This window comes from Phoca vitulina, unplaced genomic scaffold, assembly GCF_004348235.1.
Source record: "Phoca vitulina isolate PV1807 unplaced genomic scaffold, GSC_HSeal_1.0 scaffold63, whole genome shotgun sequence".
In the NCBI taxonomy this organism is placed as follows: Eukaryota; Metazoa; Chordata; class Mammalia; order Carnivora; family Phocidae; genus Phoca; species Phoca vitulina.
Genome location: NW_022589766.1, coordinates 3,129,197 through 3,153,384, shown reverse-complemented (window position 1 = coordinate 3,153,384; position 24,188 = coordinate 3,129,197). Strand labels below are relative to the sequence as shown.

The window sequence follows — 24,188 nt, the reverse complement described above, 5'->3', positions numbered from 1 at the left end:
CAGTTTCTCACAGCCTTCCTTTTCTATAGGATAAATAATATATTTACCTGATGGGATGCTTAGAGTCTGGAATTACATCTTTTCTCTATTCCAGCCTCTTCCCACAACTGTGGGTTTGTTTTGAGGGTAGACTGGGTAGGAATGGGGTTAAGGATGGAATCCTTGAAATCTAACAGAAAGAGAAATTGATATAACATAACATATATATGGTTGGGGTGGGGAGAATCAGTGCAGGTAAGGAAAACAGATTGAGATTAAATGCTCCCCTGGGAAAAGCTAGGTTACTAGGAATAGGCCTCAGAATCTATCCTAAATTGTGGCAGAACCTGGGGAAGAAAAATGTAATCTACCTAGTCCCTTCCCTGACCTGTATGCCTTCTGACCCTACAATAACTCATAATCTTCTTTAGATTTGACAGGAATGTCTCTATGTCTTAGGCAGGACTTAGTTCCTTCAAGTATCTGATCACCAGTTGGTGTTGGAGGTAAATAAGAGGTAGTGGGATTTGGGAAATACCAAGGAGAGAAATTACAGATACAGTTCCAAGGTATGCTCTGTGAATAGAAGAAGACATCAAAGAAGTAGGATGGTGTTTGTATCATCTATGTAAATCATAAATACTGAGTGAGTAGGATAGGGTGGACAAACTGGCCTCAAAGTTCCTTATGGAACCCTGAGATATAATGTTTTAGCAGCTGGGATACTATAGGCTCCCAGTTGTATACAGGACGCCAATTTCCATGAGAGGTTGCTAAATTTTTGGTTTATTTTAGGGAGATGTTTCAAATGGGTTTTTTTTTCCCTCTTTTTGTTTATAAATATTCCTTTTAACAAACTTAATTTTTGTCCTGCCTTGGATTTGGCACCTCCTTCCGAAAGAAAGGGGACTCAGGGTGAATTTTACCAGGTCCAGAACCCAGAAACACAAATGACATTAACCAAATGGTGAGAGGGAAATGGAGACTAGCTATCCGCCTATCAGGAATAAAAAAACAGGTTTTGCCCTAGACCAAGTCTCTGGAGCATTATGCTGAGAAGGATTCAGAGGCTTAGAAAGGGGCTTGAATATGGGCTTTGAAAGGAAGTACCACAATTAATTGGTGATGTCTGCCATGGGAATGAGACCATGCAGTCAAGAGTGCTGTTCTTAGCTTCGGTGGTTTGTTTGCAGATTGATTGGTCCCCAGGAGATAAGGGTTAGATTAACCCCAGTAGATAAGGGACTTCCTAGACTAACACAAAGGAGTCTGGCCTCACTGTGTCACTGAAGCACAGAACCTGTCTGTCAGGTCTTGGTCAGGTCCTAATCGAAGAGTTAGGAAAAACACTGAGTGTGAGAGCAGGAAAAGCTTGTTTATCATCATTGATATTTGCTAAGTTCCTCACATGAGTTGGCTGGCCAGTTCAGATAGGCCTAGGGTTTGGACCCATCCCTCTGGAGCCAGCCTTGCTAACTTCTCCTGCCCTAAGGTAAGTAAGGAAGCCATGGGATCGTTTGATCTGCACAGATTTCTCCTTTACCAACATAAGTCAGGGGGCTATGAGTTTTGTTCATGGGACTAGCCCCCACTCTGCCTCTAAAAGCCAACAGAAATATTGGGTCTTGTAACCCCATTTTGTTATACTCAGAAGGAACCATGACTCTGCCTCCAACCCCAAGTAACAGAAATCCTTTCTCTAGAACGAGTGCTGTGTCAAGGGCAAAGGGTATAAGGTGGTAACTTGAGTTGAAGTCCAGTGTTTTGTGCGAGACCAGGAGCAGGAAGTGCTGAGAAAAAAGAGATACTCCGATCTTGCCAGGTGGCTATAGGTGGGGAAGAATGTTCAGCTTCTGCAGACCACGTGGCGGAACTTGGGGCGAGATCAACGTCTTATTGCTCGTGAGAGTTTATGGGGTAGTTGCTCTCCCAAGTGGAGGCGGGTGGGGAGGTCCCTACCTTGTTGGCCTTTTTTATGTGGTAGAGAGGAGAGTGAGGAATACTGAGTGGATGACCCTTAGGTATGGTTAGTCTTTCTGGGGACTGTACCAGACCCATAAACAAGGGTGAGAACGACCTCCTTCTCCTGCCTCAGATCCCCTTTCCAGGAGAGTCCCAGCTCTCACCTCAGCGAATTAACCCAAGAGAGAGAGAGAAGGCTCCGGAGAGAGCCCCCTGTGGGGTGCAACAGGCATGTGTCCCACACGGCTAGGCCTTCCCCGAAACTTTGGGGGTTCTGCAGTGGCAGGAAACGCACCACCCAACCTCAACATGTCACCTCGGGGAGGAGGAGCCAGGTGGGCCGTCGCCGCTCCAGGAAAGGGCTGCCGGGACCGGACTTCAGGGCCTCCCCGAGGGGAGAGCGGAGCACTGGCACTAGGCCCGCGGGGTCCGGTGCCGCGGGATTCTGGGGGTGAGGAGCCGCGCCCGGGCTAACCTCGGGTTCCCGAGGGTGGGGGAGTCCGTGCCGGCCGCGGGCGGGCGGGCCGTCAGCTGCCCGGCCCGTCGCCTACCTCCCCGCCCCCCGGCTTCCTGCGGAGGCCGCGGCCGCCATGTTGTTGTGGGGCTGAGGCGGCGCCGCGGAGCCCGAGCTGCCGTGACAGGCTGCGCAACAGGTTCGCTGTCGGCGGCCTGGGGACGAACCGAGCGGCGGCGGCGGCGGCCGAGCAGGGTCTCTCGGCGTCCGCCCGCGGCCGCGCTGCCGGTGCCGAGGAGCGCGGGCTCGCGCTGTGACGTGCGGGAGGCGCGGCGGGGGCGCCAGGTGGGTGAAGCGGCCGGCGGGGGCTGCGCTCGGGCGCGGGGCAGGTGCGGGCGCCGCCGCGCTCGCCGCGGGGAGGCTCGGCGGGCCGGGCTGGGAGGCGGCTGCGCGCCCTGGCCGCCGCGGACGAGCCCTCGGGAGCCGGAGCTAGGCCCCTGGCGGGCTTGGCGGCGCCGGGCGGAAACCTCCGGCCCCGGTTCCAGCCCCCGCGGCGGGGCCGGGGCGGACGCCGAGGGGCCGGGGCCGAGCCGCCCCTTCCCGTGCGGCCGAGCCCCGGCCCCCAGACCCCAGCCCCCGGCCTCTCCTGGCAGGTGCGGACGCCGCTGAGGGCCGGGGGCGGCGTGGCCCCTCGTTTTCGCTGTGCCGGCAGAAGAGGGCCCTTAGGGGCACCCGCACGCTTGCTCGGGGACCCCCTTTTTTTTCCGCCTAGTTGGCTTTCTTTGGTAATGGATGGTGCGGAATGTCAGGTGAGCCGCATCCCGGTGCGTCAAAGTAGCCCGAGTCACGAGCGGCCAGTGGGCGGATGCTCGGCGTCCACAGCTCGCATTAAACCAAAGTTGGGAAATGTTACCGTTTGACTTTAGCGTTATTGATTTACAGGGTGTACAGGAAGCACGGAGAGATGTAATCTCTCAGGCCAGAGTAAAGTTTATTGCTTATTATTATTTTTTTTAAAGACGCCCGCATGTGCGTAGTGAATGGGTAAACAGAGGCTGAAACTGCAGATCGCTTTGCAGTCTGTAAAAAGATGCTGTATTTGGGTGATTAATCATGTGCTTTGTCGTTGAATGATTGCCGATGGCAAGAATGCTTCATTTGAGACTTGAATTAATTATGAATTAAGAATATGTTTGATAGAGCCAACCAGTTTATTTTGGGAATTAAGGTTAACACAAAATGATCGCTTTGTTAAATGCTCTAGTTTGTTTTTACTAGAGTTTACTTGCTTACCCAGAGATAGGCAAGGTGTGACTTGAAATTTTGTGTTGTTTTAGTGAGCTTAATTTAGGTGGCATAGACTGTAGGTTAAGCTTCTTAAGCTTCTTAAGAAAATTAATTGCCTCTTTCCCTGTACTTGTTTGCTATATTGTAAGTGATAAAACCTAAACGCAGTCTGGAAACATTATGTAAAACCTTTACATAAATTAATAATAATGTCCCTCAAATTTTAAAGGTAGTAGCAACTCTGATGTGCATACCTTTAGGTTTCTTTGGCTGTGCCTGACATTCTCTACTAATTTCTGTCTCCCACCCCCCAGCTTTATTTAGATATGATTGACATATATCTCCTGTAAATTCAGAAGTATAGAAGGTGGAAGTTGTTTTTAAAAGCTTAATTTAAAAACAGTTTCATATTTTTCAAGGACGTGGAAAAACATGCATTGCTGCTATTTTAATGTAATATTAATGAGCAGCAGAAAAGCTTGTGAGCATTCATTCCCTCTGCTCACCCTTATAATGAAAGGTAGAATGGTCTGAAAAAACTTGACCTATACTGAATTATTGAGCAGGAAAGTACTGTTGTTAGTTCTCAGCAGATCTCAAGGCTAAAATCCCAATCTCTCCTGAATATGGGGAAATGTGTTAGGCATGTTCTGGGATTAGGATTATAGTTATAAAAAATTTGTATTTTTGCAAAAAAAAAAAAAAGAACAGTATAAGCAACCTCTCAACACCCATCACCCACACTTAGGAGCTGTCAGGATTTTCTTTATCCATCTCTTTTTCTTCCTTTATTTTTTAGTCATTTCACCCTACATACTTAACACATCTCTTTTTTTTTTTTAAGTGGATTTTTTTCCCATAACCTTAAGATTTTAATTTTTAATGTATCTTTAATACAGAGTTTCACAAATTTCCATCTTTCTAGTAAGACAAAAAACATTTATTGGCCATCTCCTTCAACTACTTTCTTCAATATTAAAATATATTTACTGTGGTTATAATTTATTGAGCACTTAGTACATGCTAGGCCATATGCTGTTCTGCATAATCAGTTAAAGCTCACAAAGACCATAAGAGTAGTACTTTTTCTCCTATCAGATGAGTGAAATGCTAACCTGGAGGTTAATTGACTACTCTCAGTCTCTGAGCTAGTAAGTACAAGAGCCAGGTTTCAAACCAAGATCCTTCTAACTAGCACCTGTGCCTTTATCACTCCTCTTGGTTCAGGGGGAGAAAAAAAAAAAAGTTATTTGGGCATTCAATAAATATTTGTTGTATAAGTAAATGAATGAAAATACATGTTAGTCCACTGATAACTAACTAGCATTTTTTATACTATATTTACTTGTAAAGCACTTTATGAACAAGTTCCAGAAATGATTCAGAATAAACTAATTATATTGCTAAATTATATCACTAAAACTTATATTACTAAAATTGTGGTATATTTATTCTATCAGTACATTTGCTTCTCTTTTTTTCCTTTTTTTTTTTTTTTTTTTTTGATTCTGATCTTTCCAGTACCTTATTTATGGAAAAATTTTTTGTGGAGTAACTATTTTTGAAGAAAGACTAAGAAAAGGCAGACTTTTTTGGTGTACTAATTGTTAAAGGCAGGATTCCAAGTGTGAAGTAGAGAAATAAGAATGTTTAGAATTAACTCTGTAAATGGATAGATCTAAAGATGAAGGTGCATCAGAAATGCTGTTTTTCTCTTGAGTTCATTTTTTACTTTGTACCCTTCTGTAACAACAGAGCACAGCAACTGATGACAGAGGACAGCCACTGATGTTAGAGTCCTGGTGGGTAGACTGCATATTTGTAGGTATTCTTTGAGAAGGAGGAACTGAACTGGTCTTAAAGGATCTTAAGGCAGAGAGGAAGTGGGGGAGGAGGGGAGGAAACTGAGCGAAAATAGGGCAGTGAATGCATCAAGAAATAAGGTATTTATACAACTCTAAGGGCAGCATATTTCATTTGCAAATGTATAGTATTATTTTGAGAGATTCACTTAAAAAATCATTTCACAGCTCTATCAGGATGCTGAATGATTTAGTTACTTGTGAAGCTATTCAGCAGTGGTTATGGGAGACATTTAGGGATCTATTACCAGACGGTAGACATTTAACTTGTCTCATTTAAGCAACTGTCTTATGTCTTCTAGATTATTTTCTTCGCTAATGCATATTCATTCTAGAAAAAGTATATGTGGTTAATAAAAATTTCTTATTTTCATTGTAACCATAGTAGATAAGATACAGGCTTTCAAGTTAAACCTCCTGCTCCTAACTCTAACACTAAATAGCTGTATGACCTTGAGCAACTGATTTTAATTCTCTGAGCTTCTGTTTCTCATCTATAAAATGTATCTATCTCATAGTGTTGTCCTATTTGATATAAAGTGCTTAGCACAGTGACTACTGCTTAGTATGAGTGCTCAGTAAATGTTACCATTATTCCAACTAGTCAGTGAGAAATTTCAAACTAGCTTAATGCTTTTTTGTGGGGGGAGGGGGGTCTTTTTACCTAGTGATTGGGAAAAAAAATTCACTTTTTTGCCTCTTAATTTTTAATCTTATCAAAACAATCCATATAAGAGGTCTGGAAAATAGAAGAACTGATCTACAATCCCATCTCCCCCTAAAGAATCTGTCTTTTTAATCCTCTTATTTGGGTGGGGGGGGGGGGGGAGGGGGGAGAAAACATAGCCTACAGGAAGAAAAAAGAAGTCTATATCTGCAAAAGAAGCTACTGCTTTGGATTATCACTTCCAAGTTTTTGAATCCAGGTGCTTAAATAACTTGTACTTTTCAGTGTGAAGAGCACTTGGCTGGTATGAGGCAGACGGGGGAAAGAATGGTCAAGAATGGTGGGCCATGTCAAACTATAGAGTCCATGGAGATAAACCCCAGCAGGGTTTACTCCGACAGTTAAGAGGACACTGATAACTATAGCATTATCATTTTCTTTTTGCTTAAACACGTTGGCGTAGGTATTTGGACACTTTTCATCACCCTACTGCTCCTCCTTCACACTTAAGATTGAGTGCTTAAATATAAGAATTAAGTAGGTCAGGTTAATAAATTTCACAGCATAAGTAGCATTTGGTAATTTTATTTTTTAGTGAGCATGAAATACGTTTTGGTGAGTATAAGTGAGAACTTCAAGATTAACGAAATTTGCAGGGAATGATGTGAACTGAGATGTATGTGTAACACTTCCTAACATTGTGGTAAATCCTGGAAACTTGAATGGTAGAACAGAAGCTATGGTTTATTTTCCATTTACCTTCTCACTAGGGGCATTTTAGGCTTTCCCTCTGCCAAAGTTCCAGTGACCTTCCAGCTTATAAATTGATTTTGTCTTGCTGCAGAAACATCCCATATTGAAAGGCTTTCCCTGTCCACTTCTCCTTTCTTCTGGTGTCTGGTCCTCGTTCAATGATTCTGACTTGGAGTTTTTGGCTCCTTCAGGATCCAGGGTTCCAGTGGGTCCAGAGAGTTGAGTCACTTGTATGATTGAGATGTCAAGAGCCATTTAGATACAGATAACCCAAAACTTTTTCTGAACATTACTGTCTAGTACCTGGGTTTTATAGTCTTTGTAGAATGGTGGTGTTCTCATCTTGAAAAAGTACATGCTGCAGCTCCCTCTTAAATACATTTTTGCTTGCTTTCCTCATTAGATTGACTTTACCTCATCTTTGTCTTTCTAGGGGCTTCGACGGGAAAAAAAAAAAAAAGCCCCCTCCCCACTGTTTTCTGTCATCTGTTTTAACTTTTGTATTATCAACAACCATTTTTCATCTTTAAAGAATTAAACCCAACTAAAGTTACTCATAAATCATGGTACCAAATTAAATCTTTTAACAAATATTGAGTGCCTTCATGCCAGAAACTGGTCCAAGCAATGAGCATATAAGCAGTAAACAAAATCCACAAAAATTCCTGCCCTTGTGCTGCTTACATTCAGGAGGGAGAAGGAGAGACAATAAAACGTTTAGAAGTTAGTTTGCTAGGGCTATGGAGAAAAGTTAGGTAGGAAATGGGGGTAGGGAATGTGTGGACAGTTGGGTGGGTGGTAATTGAGAGAAGTAAATTTGCCTTATGTGAAGTTATTATTAAGGAATTCAAGATTTGGGAAAGGATTATTCTGTGCGTTTTATGAGTAAACTTAGTATTTCACATCATTGTATTTAAAATAAATGTCCATCATTTCAATATTACTGTTGGGTTTGCACCCAGCACACCTCTGAATATTTCTCTTTTCTAGTAATTTAAGCCAGAACAACAAACCTCAGGCACAGCAGGAGTCTAGAACAGAGATCTGTCAAATGGTTTAGAATAGATACCTTAATTTTATTTTTCCTAAAAGTGATATATTGTTTTTGTTTTTAAATCCTGTAGGCTTTTGTTTATACCATGTTTATGAGTAATATATGTTCTTTTGGAAAATTGGAAAGCAACAGGGAAATTGAAAGAAGAAAATAATAGCCACTAATAATCATATTACCCAGAGAAATGGTCAGTATTAATATTTTGGTAGATCTCCTAGAAATTTTTCTTTGCAAAAAATGGAATTATATATTCTGTGTAACCTGTTTTTTTAGCTTACTAGCATTTATCAAAAACATGGTTCTGTTTTATTGTATATTTATCTACAATGTAATTTTATTGGCTAAATTATATTGCCTTGCTACCACAGAACATTCATAATGTCTAATATGAACTGAGCATTCACTGTATTCTAGTTACTTTTGAGACACTTTGTGTATTTTTACTCATTTAGTTTTCAGCCTCTCCATAAGAACTGTTCTATTATTATTTATTTTACAGTTGAGAAGATTGAACAAGGACAGGTTTAGTAATTTTCCCAAGATCCCATAGCTAATAAGTGGTAGACAGAGGATGTGAACTTAGTCTGGCTCTGTATCCTGGGCACATATTTGTTCTGTAGCATTAAAGTATTTTGTAATTATTTTTTTAATTTTAAATTGTGCCATAGTTAACATCTTTGTAACTGTATCCGTGTGCATCTATGAGTGTAAACTTACTGCCAGCTTGTCTTCTAGAAAAACTTTTCAGTACCAAAGTGTTCTCCTACCAGTGAAACCAGTCCTATTTCCCACATCCTCAGAAACATTGCTTTTTTTTTAATCTGCTAATTTGATAAAGACCACCTTGTTTTTCTTTATTATTGAAGTTATACTTTTAAAGATTTTTTTCTTTGAAAAATATTTCTCTCTGCCCTTTCTCACTTCTTTGGCATTTTCATCTCTTAGTTATTTCTAAGGATTCTTTATATTTTAAGAATAGTAACTCTTTGCCATATAGGTATAATTTTTCCCAAGTTAGTTTCTTAGTTTTGTTTTTAGATTTTTATCAGTGATGAAAGCTAGAATTTATATAGTACTTCCCATATGCAGCATTAATCTAACTCATTACATTTATTCCCTCATTTAATTTTTACAACATTCCTATGGGGTAGGTGCTATTATCAGTCCCATTTACAAAGTCCTCTGACATTGTCTTTTAATTCTTAAACAGCTTTTTCCTCTGTGTCTTTGCCTATTTCTATTCCCAAGTCCTAAAAATCTCTTTTTCTAGCCTACTGGGTGATACTTATTGATTAGGTGTTCATTACTCAGTTGAGTCCTTTCTTCTGGGATTGCTCATCTAACAACTTTCTAGTTCTTTAAGGAAAAGTTAGGTGCCTGTCTTCTGTCCTTTATACCTATAGCACCTATATGAAATTCTTAAGTTTTGGGCTTATTCCTCTTCTATATTCCCTGCTCTTATACATCTTATCCAGGTGTTACATTTCTTTTCTTTTTTTTTTTTTTAAAGATTTTATTTATTTATTTGACAGAGAGAGACACAGCGAGAGAGGGAACACAAGCAGGGGGAGTGGGAGAGGGAGAAGCAGGCTTCCCACCGAGCCAGGAGCCCGATGCGGGGCTCGATCCCAGGACCCTGAGATCACGACCTGAGCCGAAGGCAGACGCTTAACGGCTGAGCCACCCAGGCGCCCCTGGGTGTTACATTTCTGATGACTTGGTAGATATTTGTCAATTTGATTTAAAGCTACTCATGATGATGTTGGTGATATAAAGAAGGGAGTCCACCTCCCAAGTATATAAAATGGAGAAATTTACACCGAGGAAGTAATAATGGAACTGGGCTTAGAAGGCCAGTTGGGGTGGGGGGGGGGGGGTGTGGAAGAAGGGACCTAGAGACAAATTGAATGAAAACAGACTTGGAAATTTCCCATTTTGGGAATAGCAAGTTACCTAGAGTGACTTTGAGGATTATTAACCTTGCCTCTGGGAAAGCCTGAGGAGAAAAATCCCTCTTTCAGCCCAGTATACCTCTTTTGGTGTTCAGAATATTTGAATCTTCCTTCTAGATCTCTTCGTTCTAGCTCAGTTTCTCTTCTGACTTCCCCCTTTTTTCCAGTGTAATGGGGGAAGTTGGAGGGTCCTGATGTAATCCTGGGAAGGTTTTGAAATGCCCTGGGAAGTTTGGTGAACTGGTGGGGTAGGCCCGCTGGTAGCCTCTCCCAGAAGTCAGAGCCTTAGGGGAGAGAACCAGCTGTGAAGCTGTTGTCTTTGTGGAGACTTGCAGTTCTAGTCACACTTCTCCCTGGCTGTTGGTGCATCAGATGAGATCTCAGTTCCTTCTCTCTCCAGCATTCATTACGTTTCTGTTCTAATTTTGTTAAGAGACATTTTTCTCTCAATTTACTAGTTTAATTTTGAGGTATACAGACTGCTGGGCTCTGAGTTTTATTAACAATATAACTTGTTTGTCATTTAATGTAAATATTTTTCCAAATCCTTTTCCTCTTTCAATTTAACTTTATTTCTCATTATGTAACATATTTATTGTAAAAACAATACATGGTGATTAAAGAAACTTTGTAAAATAGGGGGAAAAAAGTAGGAGAAAAAGTGTCATTCCAAGTCCAACAACCAATAACAACCACATTTTGGTGTCTCCTACCCATCCTATCTTTCTTTTTTGTTGTATTTACATATATATTGTGCGTGTTTTATAATACAACATGGTAGTTAAGAATAACATGGCTTTTGGGGCGCCTGGGTGGCTCAGTCATTAAGCGTCTGTCTTCGGCTCAGGTCATGATCCCATGAGCTCCCTGCTCGGCGGGAAGCCTGCTTCTCCCTCTCCCACTCCCCCTGCTTGTGTTCCCTCTCTCGCTGTCTCTCTCTCTGTCAAATAAATAAAATCTTTAAAAAATAATAATAACATGGCTTTTGCTCAGTGGAGTTTTAGTTCTAGCATGGCTTTTTTTTATTAGCTTTATGAGAGTAACACTCTCACTAAGCCTTGGTTTACCCTTCCTTAAAAAGTGGAGATTTCATAATAATACCCTTAGAGTTGTCAGGAGGATGAAGAGGTAATATATGTTTAGTGTGGTCATCTCATAATAAATTCTTTATAAATGTAACAATAATAATCAGGCCTGTCTTTTGGTAAGGTTAGCTGGGGCTGCTGCCTGGGCTGTGCCTGGAGGGAAGGGGGCATGTCTGAGGCATTGTACCTTTCTTTTCTTTCTTTCTTTTTTTTTTTTAAAGATTTTATTTATTTGACAGAGAGACACAGCAAGAGAGGGAACACAAGCAGGGGGAGTGGGAGAGGGAGAAGCAGGCTTCCTGCTGAGCAGGGAGACTGATGCGGGGCTCGATCCCAGGACCCTGGGATCATGACCTGAGCCAAAGGCAGACGCTTAACGACTGAGCCACCCAGGCGCCCCTGTACCTTTCTTTTCTAAAACAAAATTCAGTTTCAAAAAATTTTTTTTTAACATTCTCAAGGGACCTATGAAATAGTTTACAATGAGGCCTTCTTCAGAGTGTAATTTATCTTGGGCCAACCCTGCAGTTGGTGGCTGGCCCTGAGGATCAGACCCTTCTAGGATGGCCCTGTTATAATGATGATGTCAATGATAACATGTGAAGACCTAAGTGTCGGGCTTGGAATTTTCTAAGTATTCAGTGATTGTTAGCTGCTATTATTATTTTCATAATGATACACATTTACATCATAAATTATAAGAACGTAACCAGTTTCCATGTTATTACATGGTTTAGCCGACCTTGTGTTTTTAAAAGTAGGTTTGTGGAGAGATAATTTAGATACCATTATGAATTTGATATTTGATTTAAGTAGCAGCCTGATACTTAGTTCAGTGTATTCCCCATTGTTGAGCACTCATGTTACTTCCAGTTTTTTCTTTCTATAGTAACTATTAATTACGTGAATATCTTCACATTTCCTCCATTTATCATTATTTTCTTATGACAGATTCCCAGAAGTGAAATTGTTGGCTTATTGGATCTGAACGTTGGTAGGGTTCTTGCTGTATGTTCTCAAATTGTCTTCTGAAGAGCAATACCAGTTTGCATTCCCATGAGTTATGTCTGCAGCACTCAACTCCCCTCACCTTTGCTAGCCCTGAGTATTAGTCAAGGTTTTTTGTTGTTGTTGTTTAAATTTTAGTTAACATACATACAGTCAATTTTGGTTTCAGGAGTAGGATTCAGTGCTTCATCACTTACATAAAACACCCAGTACTCACCACAACAAGTGCCCTTCTTAATACCCATCACCCATCTAGCCCATCCCCCACCCACCTCCCTCCCTCAGCCCTGTTTGTTCTCTCATGGCAGGGTGGGGTGCCTGAATGGCTCATTCATTGAGCGTCTCCTTGAGTGTCTTATTGAGCGTCTGCCTTCTGCTCAGGTTGTGATCTCGGGGTCATGGGATGGAATCCTGTGTTGGGCTCCCTGCTTGTTGGGGAGTTGGCTTCTCCCTCTCCCTCTGCCTGTCCGCCTCCCCCTCATGCTCTCTCTCTTTCAGATAAATAAAAATCTAAAAAAAAAAAAAAAAGTCACTTATGGCTCATTTCTCTCTCCTTTTTCCCCCTTCCCATATGTTGATCTGTTTTCTTTCTTAAATTCCACATATGAGTGAGATCATGTGATATTTGTCTTTCTCTGACTGACTTATTTCACCTAGCATAATATGCTCTAGGTCCCTCCTCATTGTTGCAAATTAGCCAAGGTTTTTGTTTTGTTTTGTTTTGTTTTCTAAGTAAGTTTTTCTGGAGAAACAAAAGTTCATTTGCATTTCCTTGTTTTTTTCATGATGTTAACATCTATTACCCAGTTTCATTTCCCCTTTGGAAAACTATTTTAGGTCTTAGTGTTTTCATTATCTATTTTAATAGTTCTCTGTACATTAAAAATATTGACTATCATATTTGTTTTGGTTTTTCCCCATTTACCTTTAAATTTTGTTTTCAACAAACGTTTAAAATATTTATATAGATGAATCTTAATTTTTCCCTTTGGGTTTTCTTGAGTGACTTTAGAACTTAGAAAGTTATTTTTTTTCAGAGAGGAGATATTTTACTTGAAGGTGAAGCATCTATCTGAATGTTTTCCCTCTCTACTTCTTATGCAAGGCAAGTAAATAGTTTTGTTTCAGTATTTAGTCCTGATATGAGACTAAAGCGAACAGACCAAGTAGCCGGCTCTCCCCACCTTCCCCTTACAGGGGTGCAGGCTGAGTCACAAGCTATTCTTAGGTGGTTTTTTTTTACCCCCTTTGTGTGGGTGAATTGTCTTGTTCAGAGTTGTTGATTAGTTCTTCTAAAACTGATTTAATATAAATCTGCAGTATTACTGGAGTAGTAATGATTTCAGTATTAGTTTACCATTTCTGTTCTTTTATACCTGCTTGGTATATTGGCTGATTCTTTGTAGGCTAAACTTAACATTTATAAAAGTTCAAACATAATTTAAACATCTTAAACTGAAGATGCTAAGTTGCAGAACTAGAACTATTAACTAAGTTTGTATAGGAAAGTTATCTTCTTTGAAGCTTTTAAGTCTCAACATATTTTGTGTATTTGAGCCCTAAGCCTTTAGATAGAAATAACAGTAACCTTTTTCTCAGATATTAAATAAAGTGAGAAAAATATGTCCTTCTTATCAGTAATTGGTACAACTTTAGCTTGTTGTACCAATTCAGTGAAATCAAGGTAACTATTGTGTTAAAAATAATGTTGAAATGATAGTGGTAATAGCCATCATTTCTGAGCACCTTCTATGTGCCAGATGCTTTACAGACATTATACCTAAGCCTTAAAACAACCTGATATTTAGGTACAACTATCCACACTTACAGGTTAGGAAGTTGAAGCTATATCATGTGGAGTCCACAAAGCTAAGGAGTAACTGTGCTGGGATTTAAACACAAGTTGGCTGACGTATTTTCAGAGTTCAAGTTATCAGCCTTCTTGTCCTCATTGCAGTTGAAAGAATGCTAACCTCCAAGAGTCAAAGCATTTGTGTTTCTTAAAGGATATTTTAGTGCCAGTCACATGGCTGACTTCTGGACACTAGGTATATGAAGATGAAGAGACATTCATAGGTATTCACAGTGTCATGGAGGTGGTTCGCATGAAAATAAGAGTTAATTATACTGGGAGTATGTAGTTTATGGAGATATATACAAGATCAAACGGGAATGTGGCAAAGGAAGCTTTTGTAAGTGGAAGTGTCAACTGAGGAGGTAGGTAGTTCCACAGGTTCAGAGAGGGGGGAATGAAATAAGATGGGGCAGAGATAAAGGTGGGAACATATTCCAACACTAGAAAAATAGGCAGAGGATAAACCCTAAAATGCCTCATATGCCATGTGAAGGAGATTAGGTTTATTTAATGTAAAGGTTTGTTGAGATATAATTCATACCATAAAATTCACCCTTTTAAAATTTACAATTCTGTGGTTTTTATTATATTCACAGAATTGTGCAGCCATCACCAATATCTAATTTTAGAACATTTTTTTGAAGATTTTATTTATTTATTTGACAGAGAGAGCGAAAGAGTACATGCAGGGGGAGCAGTAGAGGGAGGAGAAGCAGGCTCCCGGCTGAGCAGGGAGCCTGATGTGGGGCTCCATCCCAGGATGCTGGGATCATGACCCGAGCTGAAGGCAGACGCTTAACCATCTGAGCCACCCAGGCAACTAATTTTAGAACATTTTTTAAAAAGATATTTATTTATTTATTTATTTGAGAGGGTTGGGGGAGGGAGCAGGAGGAGAAGGGGGAAAGGGCAGCAGGAGAGGAACAAGCAGACACCCTGCTAAGCAGTGAGTCCAGTGCAGGGCTCTAACCCAGGACCCTGGGATCATGACCTGAGCCGAAAGCAAATGCTTAACCAACTGAGCTACCCAGGCACCCCTAATTTTAGAACATTTTCATCATCCAAAAAAGAACCCCCTTAGCCATTAGCAGCCATTCCCATTCCTCCCTACGCCCCCAGGCCTAGGCAACTACTAATCTACTTTCTGTCTCTATGAATTTGCCTGTTCTGGACATTTCATATAAATGGGAACATAAAATATGTGTGGTCTTTTGTGATTGGTTTCTTTCACAACTGTAAAGTTTTTAAGGTGTGTCTTTGTTATAGCATATATGAATAATTCACTTCTTTTTATGGCTAAATATTCTATTGTATGGATATACCACAGTTGGTTTATCCATTCATCAGTGGATGGACATTTGGGTTGTTTCCACTTTTTGGCTATTATGAAGAATACTGTTCTGAGCATCTGTGTACACATTTTTGCGAGGACATAGGTTTAGGTTTTCGTTTCTCTTGGGTTCATACCTATGCTGAGTTATATGGTAAACTATACTTAACATTTTGAGAAACTGCCAAATTGTTTTCCAAAGCAGCTGAATCATTTTACATTCCCACCAGCAATGTAGGAGGGATACCTTTAGGAGATTAGATTTTATACTACTAATGAGTGTTATTACACAGAGTCACAGTGGAAAAATGGCTGAAAATTTTTGGATTAGATGCTGCTTCTCCAGTATGGTTCAAGGCACATGCTATGTCAGCAGGCTTTTCCTGATGAATATGAAACTAAAATGTAAGTTATTTTCTTATTTCTTAGGAGCTACTGTTATTTCGTGTCCATAGTCTTTGTTTTTTTGTTTTTGTTTTTTTTAAAGGTTTTATTTATTTGACAGAGAGAAAGACAGCCAGAGAGGGAACACAAGCAGGGGGAGTGGGAGAGGGAGAAGCAGGCTTCCTGTGGAGCAGGGAGCCTGATGCGGGACTCGATCCCAGGACCCTGGGATCATGACCTGAGCTGAAGGCAGACGCTTAACGACTGAGCCACCCAGGCACCCCCATAGTCTTTGTTTTTTATGTCAGTGTGGGCTACTTACTGATAATCTGAGTTACTAAGGATTACTGAAATTTACTGTTCATAAACTAAAATTAACCAGTTTCTAGAGCTTACTGAGGGCTCTAATTTAGTTTTCTATTAAGAAACCTGTTAGCTATACAATACTTCGGCAGCATTGAAAAATTCCTACAAGGTACACCCCCACTCAGATGTAGATACTGTTTTCAGTGCAAGCATTGGTATTGTCTTGAGTTTGATGTGGTTCCAATTGCTATTCTTGAATTAACTAATTAATTATAGAATCAATGTTAGATTTAATTTTTTGCCCATTTTGCTCTTATGCAACTGTTGCATTGTATACTTCTTCATCATGGAGTTATTTTTCTATTGGAAAATGGAAGCAGATGGTTAGGTTGGGTCTCTTGTCCCACTTAGGTGGGCCATGGTTAGAATAGTTTGAGAATGAATGGAATATGTAATGGAAGGATTCTTTCCCACTCTAATATAGTATACCTTTTTAACGTGGGAATTAGTGTATTTATAATTAAGAGCCTTAGCTATGGAAAACATGAACCCTCTGAAAATCTTCACATTGGCTTTAGAGGTCTGAAGCCTTTGGAACTGTATGCTACATTCTGTACATTTGTGTTTTTTTCCAGAAAGAGCAACTATAGGTTTGCCAGATTTTTTTAAGTCCATGACTCCTCAAAATTAAAGAACTTAGATTGGTGAAGAGAACTTGTAAATTTGTGTTTTTGAAGTATTTGAGGGAAGTGAGACCTTGTTTTGGTTAGAGATAGATATTTTCTGGACACACTGTTGGTTTTAGTGGGACTGATTCCATATTAGAGTATCTCTATCTTGTTGTTTTGTGGTAGTATTTCTCCCTGTCAGAACTTGGAGTTTGCTTTTAAAATCCTCGTTATACATTTATTATTTTATATTTGCTTTCTCAGATTACGATGTTCTATTTAAGAGCATTCTTTCTGCTGCATTGATAGCATAGTTTCCAGTAATTGAAACATATTGATATTAAAAAAAACAAACAAACCTTAAATTGGACTGATAGAATAGGAAAATGGATGGTTGCTTTTGTACCCATTGGCTACTACTTTCATTTTCTTTACTCTCTTGTTCTGTTTGTGTTTGGGTTGAGATTGGAAACTACCAGTCACAGGTGGAAGCTCTTCCCACTCAGGACCTTCTGGGTGTGGCCTTGGTTTTGGATGCCAGTCTCTTTAGGCCTCTGCAGTAGGGTATGTGTGGAGGAGTGTACCTTTTCTCTATAGTTTTTAGCACTAGATGTAGCATAGCCGGGTTTGAGAGATTGGTAATTTTGTTTTATTTTATTTTATTTTTTTAAGATTTATTTATTTGACAGAGAGAGACACAGTGAGAGAGGGAACACAAGCAGGGGGAGTGGGAGAGGGAGAAGCAGGCTTCCCGCTGAGCAGAGAACCCGATGCGGGGCTCGATCCCAGGACCCTGGGACCATGACCTGAGCCGAAGGCAGACGCTTAACGACTGAGCCACCCAGGCACCCCGAGGGATTGGTAATTTTAGTTAAATGTTTTTGGTAAAACAGACTTGTTACTTAATATTGTTTATAATAGACAAGAGCAAAGCTCTGGGTCATATTTGCTGTTGTGTTAAAAGATGGTGTAGTAGAATACAAAAATATATTTGGTCTTTGTCCCTGGTTCCTGGCACAGTTCTCCTAAAACCTTTGGAATTTCCTGAATGATAGGAGTGTCTTTTATTCATAATAAGCCCCTTCCTATCACACCTGAGGTATACTAATGAGGCTTAGAGTGGTACCCCTAGATAGCCTCAGGATTAGGATACTTTCCACCCCACCCATCGACCTCCAGGAAGAGGAGGTGGGCCCTAGAGATTGAGCTCTATAAAAGCTCTAGGACAATGAGAGCATCCAGGTTGGTAAATGTATTGTGCTGGGAGGGTGACATGCCCTGCCCCCCCATACCTTGCCCAGTATGTCTCTTCCATTTGGCTGTCCTGAATTGTATCCTTTATATTAAAACAGTAAACGTAAATAAATTGTTTTTTCTGAGTTCTGTGAGCTTTTCTAGCAAATTATCAAACCCAAGGAGGGGATCATAGGAACCTCTGATTTATAGCCAGCTGGTCAGAAGATGGCCCAGGACTAGTGACCAGTGCCTGAAGTGGGGGCAGCCTTGTGGGACTGAAGCCTCAACCCGTGGGGACTACATCACACTAGGTAGTTAGTGTCAGAACTGAATTGAATTGAATTGTTGGACACCCAGTTGGTGTCAGAAAAAAAAACTCCATAGAAGGCATTACTGGGTTTTGAAAGACAAGTAAATTTACCGTAGACTTCTCTTCTTTGAATTACTGAAAATTGTCTGTTTTTAATTACTTGACATTTTGGTGTATGTGGTTTATATGAGATTTAAAAAAAAATAGCAACAACAAAACTTGGAAAATAAAAAAATTCAGTCCATCTTTCAACCTAAGTCAACTACTTTTAGCATATTAATGCCTTTTTTTTTTTAAAGATTTTATTTATTTATTTGTCAGAAAGAGATAGTGAGAGCAGGAAGACAAGCAGGGGGAGTGGGAGAGGGAGAAGCAGGCTTCCCGCTGAGCAGGGAGCCCGATGCAGGGGCTCGATCCAGGGACCCTGGGATCATGACCTGAGCTGAAGGCAGGTCATGGCCTAATGACTGAGCCACCCAGGTGCCCCATCATATTAATGCTTTTATTTTTTTTTTTACATTAATGCTTTAAAAAAAAATGTTTAGAGAGAGAGAGAGCTGAGCAGGAGGGGCAAAGGGAGAGGGAGAGAGAATCTCAAGCGGACTCCTAGCTGAGTGCAGAGCTGGATGCCAGGCTCGATCCCACGACTCTGAGATCAGGACCTGAGCCAAAACCAAGACTGTGCCACTCTGTGCACCCCAGCATATTAGTGCTTTTTAGTCAGACTATCTATCTATTTACATACTTAAACACATACATACATAATTTTTACATAATTGTAGTCAGTATAGATTTTTGTCTACTTATTACATGGAAGGTATTTTTTTCTGTGTTACTTCATGATTTTCATAAATATTAATGGCTGTGTTATTTTTATCTAGTAGATAGACTATGATTTATTAACCATACTCCTATTTTCAGGTATTTGGGTTGTTTCAAGTTTTTTGCTATTACAAATAAAACTGTGATAAATATTATTTGGTGAATGTATATTAAACAGCCTGTCAAACTCTTATTAGGTGCTTCACAAAGATAAGGTCCTTCCCTTAAGAGGTTTTCTTCTAATCCTTGACATGCGCATATATAATTTTGAATATTTGCATCCATATTCTAGAATTTTGTGTTTTTTAAAAATTTACTTTATATCACAAACATTACCTATCTACTGTAGCCTTGAAATTATCGTTTGTGCCACATGCGTAGTATTCTGAAATTTATTTTCTTGTTCCTTTCTCTATTGGATAAATTAACCTGATTTGTATACTCAGTCATAAAAGAAAAGGTTGACAAATTTTGGTATGAAAATAAAGAAGTTGATATAGTAAAAGATGCCTTCAAATCAAAAGGCGACAAGCTGGATGAAAAGTTTTTATGACACATGTTACGAGTCTGGGAGAGTGAGGGAGAAAGTGTGAAATGGTCGTGGGTGGGAGGGCGGAGCAGATGGACTAGGGAAACATGGACTTGTCAGGCTGGCAGGAGTTAGTGGTCAGGAGTTTAAAGTGATGCCAGTCAGCATCTTCATTCGTGTGGCCGTGAAATAGCAGTGGGGTTTTACCAAATGCATAGTATACAGGAAGAGGGGAGGGTGAACTTGAGGATGCATACAATGACTTATAATTTGGGTAAGGAGGGATATTAGGACCTAAGGAAGGGGATGTTAGGGCATAAGGAAGAATGAGAGACAGTGAAAAGTTGCCAAGACCAATAGATTGTAGGTCCTGGCAGAGTTAAAGAATTGCTGGAGTTTGGGAACTAGAGAGAGTGGGCTGTTGAGCAAAGCTCTGGTGAAGGGAGGGTGGGAGGCTTGTAGTGGGTTACAGAGGAGTGCAGTCATCGTGATAACAAGGCCTAGGGTGTGACCTGGGAGTGCCTGGCTAAGATAAGATGGAGAATAAGACATTTGGAATACAAGGGGTCAAACACTTGGAGGCCGGGATGTGGGCAGGATCATCTGTGTGGATGACTTGACTTCACCAGAAAGCATGGGAATAATGGTGGAGAGGGGATGGTGAGGTAGGTGTGAAAGCAGTTAAGGAATTGCCATGGTGGTTGTAGGGGACAACAGTGAGGGAGAGCCGGTGGTCAAGTCAGATGCACTAGTGTTCTTTTTCAACTTTTATTTATGAAAAATGTCAAACATATGCAAAAGTTGAAATTGATCACTTATTTTCTATTTACCTTCATTTACCCATATACTTTTTAATTTAATGTTTTTGTATTTTTGCGTGAGCTTTAATTCTTTTTGGAAGAAGGCAGGCTATAAATAAGTCCATTTCCAGGTTCCTTTCCAGAAGAGTTGTGCTAATTTACATTTCTATCAGTTGGTATTAATATAATACTCATTTTTACAGCTAATGTTATAGTTCCTTGCATTGTTAAGCTCTTCACTATTTCATGTGAATAAACCGCCACCTATTTTCCAGACCACACTCTTCACTCTGCTTTTCACTCTTTACCTCAGCCTAGAATGTTTTTCTCCCACATTTATTCATGTAACAAATGTTTCCATGTGTAAGGCATAGCTAGTTGAACACAAGCTGAAATGCACATACCTGGTTGATTCATGGGAACATATTTGCATGTGACCTTCTCTTGTTGCTTGAAGAGAAGAGAAATTTGTGCTTAGGCACCTGGGGGCCCAGGAGATCCAAGAGTTTGTTTTCAGCCCTGCCCTTTGGACTGTCTGGCCCAAAGAAAACACGTACTTTCTCAACTCCTTTTCCTTCTGCTTCCAAACTTATATGTGTCTTTATTTATCCTTATTATCTGTTTTGTCCTATATTCCCAGAGCCAGAAATGTGTGCCCCATGTTCTAGCTTTATACTCTAGAGCTGTCTACTTTCTCTGGACTCTAGCTTTCATTATTAGGTAACCTCCTTTCCTTCTCATTTTGGAAATTAAATCTCTCCCTTTTCTTCTAAAAATAGTTTTGTTCTCCCATCTAAAAGGAAAGCCTTATAACCTTGCCTCTTTCCTGAAGCCTCCTATCTCTCCTCCCCCCACCCCCCTTTTCTTCCTTTGTCCTTTAACGACATACTTCTTGAGTCACCTACACTTCTCCTCCGATTTACTGCTGGGTCTACTTCAGTTTGACTTACAGCCAGTTCCCTGCACAGATTGCCAAAACTCATGGCTTAGTCTTGACTTCTGTGACATTTGACAATTATGACCATCATCTCCTTGAAATGCTTTTCTTTACTCTATATTCTGATTTCTCCTTCTTCTCAACCTCTGTTCTGATCGTTCTTCTCCTGTGTCCTCCTGTACATGCTTTTTGTGGATAATGTCATTCACTGACCTGTTTACAGCTATCCCCAGTCCATGGTAGCTACCAAATCTAGGTCCACAGCCTGGTCAGAATCCTTACTATCTCTTAGACATTTCCATCTAGATGTCTTTCTAGGTGCATCAGATTAGGTAAGCTGAAAACTGAACATTTTGTTGCTCACCCCCCAAATCTAATATCCAAATTTCTACTTTCTTAGAACTTTTGTCTTGGTTAGTATTACCACTCTACAGTCACCCAAGATAGAAACTTATCTTGATGCTCTTCTTTGATCAACAGCATTTAGCTGATCAGAAAATGCTGTCTATTCTAGCTCGGAAATGCCTCTTCTCTATTGTCCAAGTTCAAATTCTCACCATCTGGAGTATGCCAGTCAGTCACAACTGGTGTCCCTGTCTTAGGATACTCAAGTCCAGTTCAGTTCCTATATTGTTTGTCAGAATTCTCTTCCTCTGCTCTTTAAAGATCAGGTTCTTCTCTTGTGTCTTATATGTGCTTTCCCTGGATAAAGTCACTCACTGATATGATGACAACTATTCCAGTCCCTGGTGACTACCAAATCTGGGTGTCTATCTCGAATAAATACTGGCTCTCCATGACTTGCACAGTGAAATTCAAAATCAATAGCATGACATACTTTGTTCCCTAAATTGTGTGATCTTGGCAAGTTAATCTCTTTGGCTTCTCTTTAATTGTTTCTAAAATAAAGGGGATGGAATTCAGTATGCTGTTTAATTCTTTAAAAAAATCATCAGATAAAATATTATAGAGAAGCCTCAGTATGTAAAACAAAAACAGAGCTACTTTCATTGAACTTGGTATCCTCTTCCAACCCTCCATTCCTCTTCCATACTCCACATCTGTTGTATTTCTTTGAAATTTCTAGAACTGCAAGGAGCAAAATTTAAAACTATTGGGTTTCTTAAGGTCTCTTTTAACAATTAAAATTAAATGAGTTCTGGGGCGCCTGGGTGGCTCAGTCAGTTAAGCGTCTGCCTTTGGCTCAGGTCATGATCCCAGGGTCGGGCAGGGAGCCTGCTTCTCCCTCTCGCTCTGCCTATCTGCCTACTTGTGATCTCTCTCTCTCTCTCTCTGTCAAATAAATAAATAAAATCTTCTTTAAAAAATTAAGTGAGTTCTTTGAAATCGCACGGCTCTCAAATCACGCCGTCTTTGAATAGGAGAGGCTCTACTGGGATACTGGCTGTGTGCTTCCCTTTTAAACAGTCCTTCCTTTAGATTCAGGCCCTTTTCCTTTCTCTCTGTCAGTGCCTGTCCACACGCCTATACAATGGCTTTCACTCTGAGGATGCATGGAACCCACTTACTTTGCCATCATGATCATGTTAGATCGTTCTTACACAAATACTGCCTCCTTTGTGATACGTGCCCTAGAGTTTAACTTACCTCCCAAGTAGTGGTAGTTGTGTCCTCTGGGTTCTTATAACATTCTTCAGATCCTTTTATTATAGTGACAGTTAATGTTTGATAAATAAACAAATGGATGAATGAAAGAAGGGATGGCTAGATAGGGAACAGATGTAGAGAATATATATATACACTGTAAATCTCCTCTTCCTGCAGAAACTGTAAAGAAGTAGGTAATTTTGCCTCAGTCATTCTCTCATGAGACCAACCTTGATCTCCTTAGGAATCAGATGAGGAAGGAACGTTTTCTCCAACTCATCAGTAAGTTTGGAGAGTTGGCTCTGTGTACATAGCACATGAAGTGGAGGAGGCACTGGAGAAAGTTTTTTAAGATAGGCCTTCAGGAACATTATCTTGTTTTTGAATGTCAGACCTTCGGTCAAATTTATTTAAGCTAAACAATGTTTAATGAACATGATAAGTATAATTGAAAAACCTAAGTCTTTCTATCCCAATGTAAAAACTTCAGAATTCAACAGGCCATAAAACTTTATCTCTGGAAGTATACTTAAAATACTTAAAAATAGTTATGGAAGGGCCACGTTGCAAAGGATAATTTGGTCTAAAATCCAGAGCTTTGGTGCCTGTAGGGTTTCAAGGAAGTCATTTGGAGTTTCTTTTCTGTATATTCGGTTCCACAGTGCCTCGCTCCATGCTTCCCTTGCTTCATTTTTGTTTGTCTTACCCATACTACTCATTTACCCGATTCATTTGCTCAGCAAATCTTTATTGAACATTTTCTCTGGGAGGTCTGGTTTACGCACTAGGCCTAAAAAAAAAAAAAAAAAAGTCTCTGCCCAGAGCAAGTGAAACATGTGCAGTTGAAATACAGTATGATAAATGAAGTTACTGTGGGATGCACAAGTGTTGTGGACAACATAGGAGACAGTGACTAACTGGGAGGACACAAGTCTCTCAAATAAGAGGTGTCCGTTGAGTTGGGAGTTGAAGAATGAGAAGAAAGTGTGGTGAATGTGACAGAGGGAACAGCTCTTCACAAAGAAATAGAGGAGTGAAAAAAGCATCACTGTTTAAAAGAAAAAAAAGCTGATGTACTTAGGACATCTGAATCAAGGGGACGTGTCTAGAGATGAATGTGGTAAAGTAGATTGAGCTAAGGTTCTGAATCATATTTCATACCATGTTTCACACTAACAAGTTTGGGCTTGAACTTATAATTGTGAAGTAATTTAAGAAGGCGAAGGGCATTAGTAGGTGTTTTGGAAGAAAACTAGGAGCTCTGTGGAAGGTCTCAAGGCAATAAGACCATTTTAGGAGGTTCATGCCCTAATTCACACCATCTCCCAGTGATGTGCCTG

The 24,188-nt window shown here is 40.3% G+C and overlaps 1 protein-coding gene across 7 annotated transcripts in view; it reads left to right on the top strand.

The window, feature by feature from the left end:
* The first annotated feature begins 2,162 nt into the window (after positions 1 to 2,162).
* Positions 2,163 to 24,188, top strand: part of ITSN2 (intersectin 2) — a 136,575-nt gene continuing 114,549 nt past the window's right edge. For 4 of the 7 annotated variants that reach the window (XM_032391677.1, XM_032391676.1, XM_032391674.1 and 1 more), the window contains exon 1: positions 2,287 to 2,392. The gene's annotated coding sequence lies outside the window, so the exon portion shown is untranslated. The other 3 variants (XM_032391672.1, XM_032391671.1, XM_032391673.1) reach the window with 3 other exon arrangements.